This window comes from Psammomys obesus, unplaced genomic scaffold, assembly GCF_907164565.1.
Source record: "Psammomys obesus unplaced genomic scaffold, mPsaObe1.curated_primary_1811, whole genome shotgun sequence".
In the NCBI taxonomy this organism is placed as follows: Eukaryota; Metazoa; Chordata; class Mammalia; order Rodentia; family Muridae; genus Psammomys; species Psammomys obesus.
The window spans coordinates 45,674,718-45,683,100 of NW_026593286.1; the positions used below are offsets into that span (position 1 = coordinate 45,674,718).

General features: G+C 41.2%; 1 pseudogene; it reads left to right on the top strand.

Annotated features, from left to right (window-relative positions):
- The first annotated feature begins 6,132 nt into the window (after positions 1-6,132).
- On the top strand, positions 6,133-7,102 carry LOC129683835 (receptor of activated protein C kinase 1-like; annotated as a pseudogene).
- The last annotated feature ends 1,281 nt before the right edge of the window (positions 7,103-8,383 follow it).

Consider the following 8,383-nt stretch of genomic DNA (forward strand, 5'->3'; position numbering starts at 1 on the left):
GTTTCAATAAGCACTACCTTCAGAATCTCTGCTGATGGTACACACAGATAATTAGGCTCAGTGTTAGGAAGAAACCTCACCCCCCAACCAAAAAAAAAAAAAAAAAGCTCAGCCTTGGAAATTTGCTCTGCTTCTCTTTCTTTGAGGTAGAGAAAAAAAAATCTAATAGTTTCTAGAAATGAGAGTACATTTATCACCCAACTCTCTCACCCCCACAGGTTAGGTTTTGTTTTGTTTTTTTGTTTGTTTGTTTGTTTGTTTGTTTTTATTGAAGTTTGGCTTCGGTTCTTAAGAGTAGCAAGCGGGACTGCTGAGAGTTAATACTGAAGACTAGGTGGATGGTCTTCTCGGAATTTGGTTCTCGAGATACCGAACATGTGCAGAGTACTTTGTGGTGGCTTTCTTCTGCAGCTGCTATTAAACAAATGCTTTCTGGTTTACACTATTTCCCTGTGCCTTTGAGCTCCTTAATAAGCATCAGTGGGATTAATAGCCAACACTGCTCACCGTCTACACCCTTTGGTCTATGAAGACAGTAATGTAACCAGAAAATTCATTGTGTGTGTAGTCTGTTTTCAATGACAGGTGTCGGTAGTATCAACTCAAAACTGTTGAGAAGAATGTATCTTTGACAATATGCAGAGATTGGAAGAACAGAGTTTGGTAACAAAAACAGGATCCAGAAATTGTTTGATTTCATATAGTAAATAATAGTTGTGCTGTCATGCCAAGATTACAGCAAACTGATTTCTCACCTTTGTTACTCATAATGAAAATGAGAAGTTTTCATAAACCACATAGCACATTCCTAAGGGGTGACTGAATCATAACTTGTTTTTGTCTTTGATCAGAAATATCTATTATTTTCCCCTCAAGGGAATCATTAATGACTTTGGTGTAGCTCTTCTTACCCTGTCCTTTCATGTAGAAAAATCACACCAGCAGCACCAGCAAAGGTACAGTGGAAATTCAGAAATAAAGGGAAGTTTCATGTTCAAGGCATCATTCCACAGTCAGTATAGGAAAGGAATCATAAACTTTAAGATATCCAACTTTTAGAACATCCTTATTGTCATTTTTCCGAGAAATAAAAAATAAAAATGAATATATGGAACAAGTCCATGAAGAAACATTTCTAAGCTCTAAATGCTACTGCAAATGGAAACATTAGAAATGTATGTTATAAAAGAAGGGGGAGATGAAAGACCTGGAGGGGAGAGGAGCTCTACATGAAGAGCAGCAGAATCAAAAAATATGGGCAAAGGGGTCTTTTCTGAGATCGATACTCAGGATCATGCATGGAGATAACCTAGAACCCCTGTACAGATGTAGCCCATGGCATTTCAGTATCCAAGTGGGTTTCCTAGTAAGGGGAACAGGAGCTGTCTCTGGCATAAACTCAGTGGCTGGCTCTTTGGTTACTTCCCCCGAGGGCAGAACAGCCTTACCAGGCAGGCTACAGAGGAAGACAGTGAAGTTAGTCCTGATGAGACCTGATAGGCTAGGGTCAGATGGAAGGGGAGGAGGATCTCCCTTATCAGTGGACTGGTGGAGGGGCAAGGGAAGAAAAGAGGGAGGGTGGATGGGATTGGAAGGGGACTAGGGAGGGGAACTACAGCTGGGATACAAAGTGAAAACGAGAGACCAAAAGATTAAAAATCAGTGGCTATTATTTTAAAGTTTAAAGCACAGACCTGAACTAAGGCTAGCTGAGTGGAGATATGTCCCGCCACCTACAGAAGGGCTAGCCTTAATGCCCTGAGGAGAAGAACTAGCCTTACTGCATTCTTTCCCCACCCATTAGAGATATAGTTGCTAAGAAACCGGTCCATACCCCTACAAAGGGATGATAGACCATTAATGGTTTGGGGACCTTCTTATAGCCAATCAATTAAAAATGCAGCATCCCTTTTTATGTTTTGACCAATAAATGCTTTCCAGGCAGGAATCCTCCTGCTTTGGGCATGCTGGGAAGGACTGGAATCTTTAAATCACCCAACTAACAGGAGCACAAGGCTCTCGGCTACCACCACTTTGGTGTGAGCCCAAGCTGCAGCTTGTAATAATTTGTAACTAAAAGGTCCTCATGTATTTTGCAACAGACTCAACTCCTCATGGTGGTCTTTTGGGGTATCACTATTTGGGCATAACAAATAAATTGTAATTAATAATTTTTAAAAGAAATGCATGTAAAAAAGAAAGAACAAAGATAAATGTGTGTGTGTGTAGATAGATAGATAGATAGATAGATAGATAGATAGATAGATAGATAGATAAATTGTAGACCTTTCATACCATGTTGATTATTATATATAATTCAAAAAATAAACCATCTTACATTTTGAAAGATAATTTCTTTAACGTACTTCCATTAGTGAAAAACATTTTTGGTTTCATCTCTTGCTCAAACAAAATATAGATTAAGACTCACAACTGATATGACTAAAATAAAACATGGTATGGTCTTCGTCATTCTATGAAAGCTAAGAATTCATTGATTATTGGATAGTTAGTGGGTTCAAGAGAAAAAAAATAGAAAAATACCACTCAATTATTATTTTATTTAATTAGTTATTCACTTCACATCTCAGCCGTAGCCTCCTCCTTCATCTCTTTTCTGTCCCTTCCTACCCGTCCTTTCCTCATTCCTCTACCTCCCCTCCCATGCCCATCAGAAAAGGGGAGCCCCTGTCCAGAAACCCACCCCAGCACCCCAGCACACCCAGTCTCATCAGGCCTGTACACTTCCTAGTTCACATTTTCCTGCCAAGGCAGCGCCACCACGGGGAAGTGATCAAAAAACATTTAACAGAAACCATCAAAGACAGCCTCTGTCCCCTTTTGGGGGGACCCACATGGAGGCTAAGCTGCCCATTGGATATATATGTGTAGAGAGACGAGGTCTAGTCCATGTATGGTTCTTGGTTGGTACTTCAGTCTCTGCAAGCTCCTCTGGGCCAAGGTTAGTTGAGGTTAGTTAAGACTGTTGGTCTTCTTATGGAGCTCCTGCCCCTTCTGAGCCTTTCTATCCTTCCCTCTACTCTTCTACAAGGCTTCCTATGCTCTGCCAGGTGTTTGACTATGAGTCTCAGTTTCTGTTCTTATCCATTGATGGGCGGAGCCTCTCAGAGGACAGCTATGCCAGGCTTCTATTAGCAAACACAGTAGAGCATCATCAATAATGTCAGGGATTGGCTTTCTACTATGGAGTAGGTCGCAGGTAGAGCCAGGCATTGGTTGCACATTTCCTCGGTCTCTATTCAGTATTTACCCTATACATCCAGTAGGCAGGGTAAATTCTAGGTGGAAGTTTTTGTAAGATTTCCTCTCAGTCCACTCAATTATTTTGATTACTTTTGATTTTGAGGATTTCATGCATGCATATAATATGATCTGATCACATCTACCCCATCCCAATATCTTCCCTAGGCCCTCTACCACCATTCCTTTCCCATTTCTCGTGGGTTTTTGTTTGTTGTTTGTTTCGCTCACTGAGTCCACTTAGTGCCATGACTATGTACCTGGGTGTAGAATCATCTATTGGAGTATGGGTAACATCTCAGGAACTACATAAATCCTTAAAGAAACCTAACTTTCTCTTTCCTTGGAAGCAGGACATTTTTATTATTTGATAAATTGTGAGTACTTAAAAAAGAAATCTTAAAATCTTAAAAACTTAAAGGAATAGAGGTTTTAAGTTCTTAGTATTCATATACTAATGCTGTCCTGATAATAGTGGATAATCATGGAAAAAAATGTTCCACATCCTTATGTCTTTCTTTCTTTCTCTCTCGCTTTCTTTTTTGTATTTAGCCAATTTTTAATTTTATTTATAAATTGTGAGTTTCATACCACAAACTCCAATCCCACTCACCTTCCTGTCCCTTTGTATCTGCCCTCCACCTTTACAACCTCTCCCTGCCAAAAAGAAAAAAACAAAACAAAACAAACACCTCATTGTGGCACAGTGTGTTTACTCTTTACACAGTGTGTTTATGACAGTTTACTCTTCTGTCCACACATCTTTACTTGTAAATGTTTGTTGCAATGTTTCATTGGTTTGGTTAGAGCCCCCTTTGGCTTCTGCTGCACTGCCAATACTGGATTTTCACTGGGACTTCTCTCCAAAATCTTGTTGTTGCCCTGTGTTATGGAGATTCTGCAGCTTTGAATATGTAGGACTGGCCCTTTCACATGCTCCAGCAGTTCCTATATGGACAGTTGGGGTGGGCCAACTCAAAACCCTGGACCTAGGCCTAAGTGGTAGCTGAGCTGGTCAGTCAACCAGCTCTCACGCACCCATACTACTAAGGTGAGCTCTCCAGCAATGCCTCAGCTAGCTCACCCAGTGCTGCAACTGGCAAGAGGCAAACCCACCTCTCCCACTCTTATGAACCTAGGGCTAGCTCTCCTGCCTGCTGCAGTGTCTAGGGGCCAGAGAGAGAGAAGGGGACATTTCTCCTTCACCCATGCTACCACAAGGCATACAAGTAGCAGGGCCAGCCTTTCCATGCTCAATCTCTTGGGGTTCAGCCCACCAAGGACCCCCTTCGGCCAGGTCCAGCTCTATTGGGCTACCCAGGCAAGGTACAGAGCCCATTCCCAAGCACTGCAGCTAGAAAGGGGCAGGGACAGCTCTAATACTCTCATGACCTAGAGGCCAGCTCTCCCACCTGCCACAGTTGGTGAGGGGTGGGAGGGGTATGTCTCTTTCTTAATGATTACTTATTTTACAACAGATAATGTCATTTGAGTCAATCATCCTTCCATACTATTTTAGATATACAATATTATGTAGTAATATACGAAAAAATCCAAGAAAATTTGATTTAGGTTTAGAATATAGTCAATACATCCTCTTGATATTTTTAATTTATGTATTGGCTTTCTTTGTTTTTCTGTTTTCCTCTGGTATGTTCTCTTGGCACTGCTATAGAAACTTACAAATACTAGCTATGAGGTAAGTGAATTCTGTTCTTTCCAGCTTCTGGGGCCAGAAAGAAATTTAATGCAGTTGTACAGTACCCACTCCATAGGGAAGGTTCTTTTCTGGCTAATAGGGTAGAATGTAATGTCTTTCCAATCCTTCTGTATGATCAAAAGCACATCAAAAAAAGCAGCATGAGTGCTTTTCTGGAGGAGGACAAAAAACAGAAGACCATGCAATCAGATGTTCCTACTGTGATAGTTAGGATGCACTCAAAGTTTATTTAGAACAAATACAACTTTAGTAAAGTAATCAATAGATGTTTAATACATAAATTTAATTTTGATGACTGGAAATGAATGTAAAAAAATGTGTGAAGAGCAGCAACAACTCAAAAGAAAGAAATGATGCCCTGTGACTGCATGCATAGACTTCTTGGCATAAGGAAAACACTGAAGGCAGGGTGAAGGCATTCAGAGATCAGCACTGACAAACACAGCACATCCAGACTGAGCCGCTCCTGAGATCATTCTACTGGACCAAGCCAGTTCAACGTTTTCTCCAATTACTTACTGAAAGTTGCATAAAGCTTACACACCTTTTGTAGTCTGTTGTGTGTGATTATGGTTAATGGTGTGATGTTTATCAAATGATGATTCTATAAGATGAAGTGGATTCAATTTCCTATGAATATTTTCAATTTTTTCATAAACCCATGGAGTGGAGATCCCAGATTATTGCCACAAGGGACTGGCATTAGAATTTTTCAAATAAGGAAACAGCTTATGATTCACAGGACTTGGTTCTGCCTATTTCAATTTATTTTAGTCTATAATGCCAGCCAGAATGACTAATGAAATTCACATGAGATTGATTCCTTTGTTCAAACCTCTCTGTGCAGGAGTCATGACACATGAAAGTTTAATTGAAGAGATTAGAAAATTTATTTTTTAGCAGTTAGTCTCTTGAGTACATTTTACTTTCAATCTTTTAAAAGTATTTTTTACGTATTGTCTATGCACATTTAGGGACAGAATAATTTAGGATATGATATGCAAGTTTATAGGTTTTCAGAGTGCATGTGAGATAAAAAGAGAGAGAGAGAGAGATGTGTGTGTCTAAGAAAGAGAAATATAGGCTTTCTTTTCCTCTGCAGGGTTGCAGTGCCAGCTGCTGTGAAGCTTGGCTTTCCTGAGCTCTCCAGTGCCATCCTTGTTGCTGCAGCGACCCTCACATCAGCTGTAGTCATGACCGAGCAGATGACACTTTGTGGGACCCTCCAGGGCTAGGTAGCACAGATCGCCATTACACCAGAGTTCTCAGACATGATCCTATCTGCATCTCGAGACAAGACCATCATCATGTGGAAGCTTACCAGGGATGCGACCCACTATGGCATACCACGGCGAGCTCTGTGAGGCCATTCCTACTTTGTAGTGATGTTATTATCTCCTCGGATGCTTACTTTGCCCTCTCAGGCTTCTAGGATGGAACACTGTGCCTCTGGGATCTCACAACAGGCACCAATAGGCAATGTGTATGCCACAAGGATGTGCTGAGCGTAGTCTTTGCCTCTGACAAGGCAAATTTTCTCTGGATCCCGAAATAAGACCATAAAGTTAGGGACTCTGAGTGTCTGTAATTACACTGTCCAGGATGGGAGTCATTTGGAATGGGTGTCTTCTGTCCCCCAACAGCAGCAACCCCATCATTGTCTCCTGTGGGACAAGCTTGTCAAGGTGTGGAATTTGGCTAACCACAAACTGAAGACAAACCACATGGCCACACTGGCTATCTGAACACAGTAATGGTCTCTCCAGATGGATCCCTCTGCACTTCTGGAGGCAAGGATGGCCAGGGATCTCAGCGAAGGCAAGCACCTGTACATACAAGATGGTGGGAACATACAAAATGGTGGGGGCATCATCAATGCCTTGTGATTTATCTCTAACTGCTACTGGCTCTGTGCTGCCACTGGTTCCAGCATCAAGATCTGGGGCTTGGAGGGTAAAATCACTGTAGATGAACTGAAGCAAGAAGCAAGTAGCACCAGCAGCAAGGCAGAGCCACCCCAGTTGTACCTCTCTGGCATGGTCTGCTGATGGCCAGACTCTGTTTGCTGGCTGTACAGCGTATCTGGTGCTATTGTGGCAGGTGACTACTGGTACATGCTAAAAGTTTATGACAGTCTTAGTAATAAAACTGGCTTTCTGTTTTTACTTTGCAAGCAGTCACCTATTGAAGATAGATTCTTGCTTAGGGAAGGTAGCTCACTTGAACATACAAGGCCTTGTATATGCTGTTGCATTAAGTGTTAGTTGATATATGTCAGTTCTGTAGTGTCTGGACTTATTCCTTAGTATTATTTATCCCCTTTAGTTTCTTATAATATTCCTGCCTCCACTTTTGCATTGCTCCCTAATCCCTGAGGGATGGGATAAAGATTTCTTATTTAGGACTGAGTGCTCTCACGCTCCTATCTCTCTGTGCATTTTTCTAGTTGTGGGTCTTTGTATTAGTTCTCATCTATTCTTACATGAAGTTGATAAAACTAAGTAAATAAATCTCAGTGCTTTCACTTCTTTAAAAAAAAACTGGCTTTCTGAAAAAAAAGAGAGAGAAAGATAAACACAAAAAGAGTAAAAAGAGAGTGAGGGGGAAGGAGAAAGAGAGAGAGTAATATGAAGTAAATGAAGTCTGTAGATGATCATTCTAGAATACATTTAAGTACAAAGATTGTGCCTGATCTTGGATTTGTTATTACTTTACTTTAGCAGAGTAGAAATAGGAACAGCATCTATGTCCAATGGTCCTGTGAATTAAGGATTTTCCAAAAGCATCCACCAAATCTGCTTTAAGAACCTACTTCTGTGGGAAACATAAGATCTCAAGAGGACAGGAACTCTACAAGGAGAGCAACAGAACCAGAAAATCTGAGCACAGGGGTCTTTCCTGAGACTGATACTCCAACTAAGGACCATGCATGGAGATAACCTAAGACCCCTGCTCAGATGTAGCCCATGGCAGTTCAGTATCCAAGTGGGTTCTATTATAATAGGAACAGGGACTGTCTCTGACATGAACTGATTGGCCTGCTCTTTAATTATCTCCCCCTGAGGGGGAAGCAGCATTACCAGGCCACAGAAGAAGACACTGCAGCCACTCCTGATAAAACCTAATTGACTAGAATCAGAAGGAAGGAAAAGAAGACCTCCCCAACAGTGGACTTGGGGAGAGGCATGCATGCAGAGGGTGGAGGAAGGGAGGGATTGGGACAGGAGGAGGGAGGGAACCACAGGGGGATACAAAGTGAATAAAGTGTAATTAATAAAGAAATAAAAAAGAAAAAGAAAGTAAAAAGTTTATTAGTGAAAAAAAAAGAACCTACTTCTGAACAGCATAGTTCAGCATGAAGAGTGGAGCGTTATCAGTGGCTATTTGGGTTCCCAAAGTAAA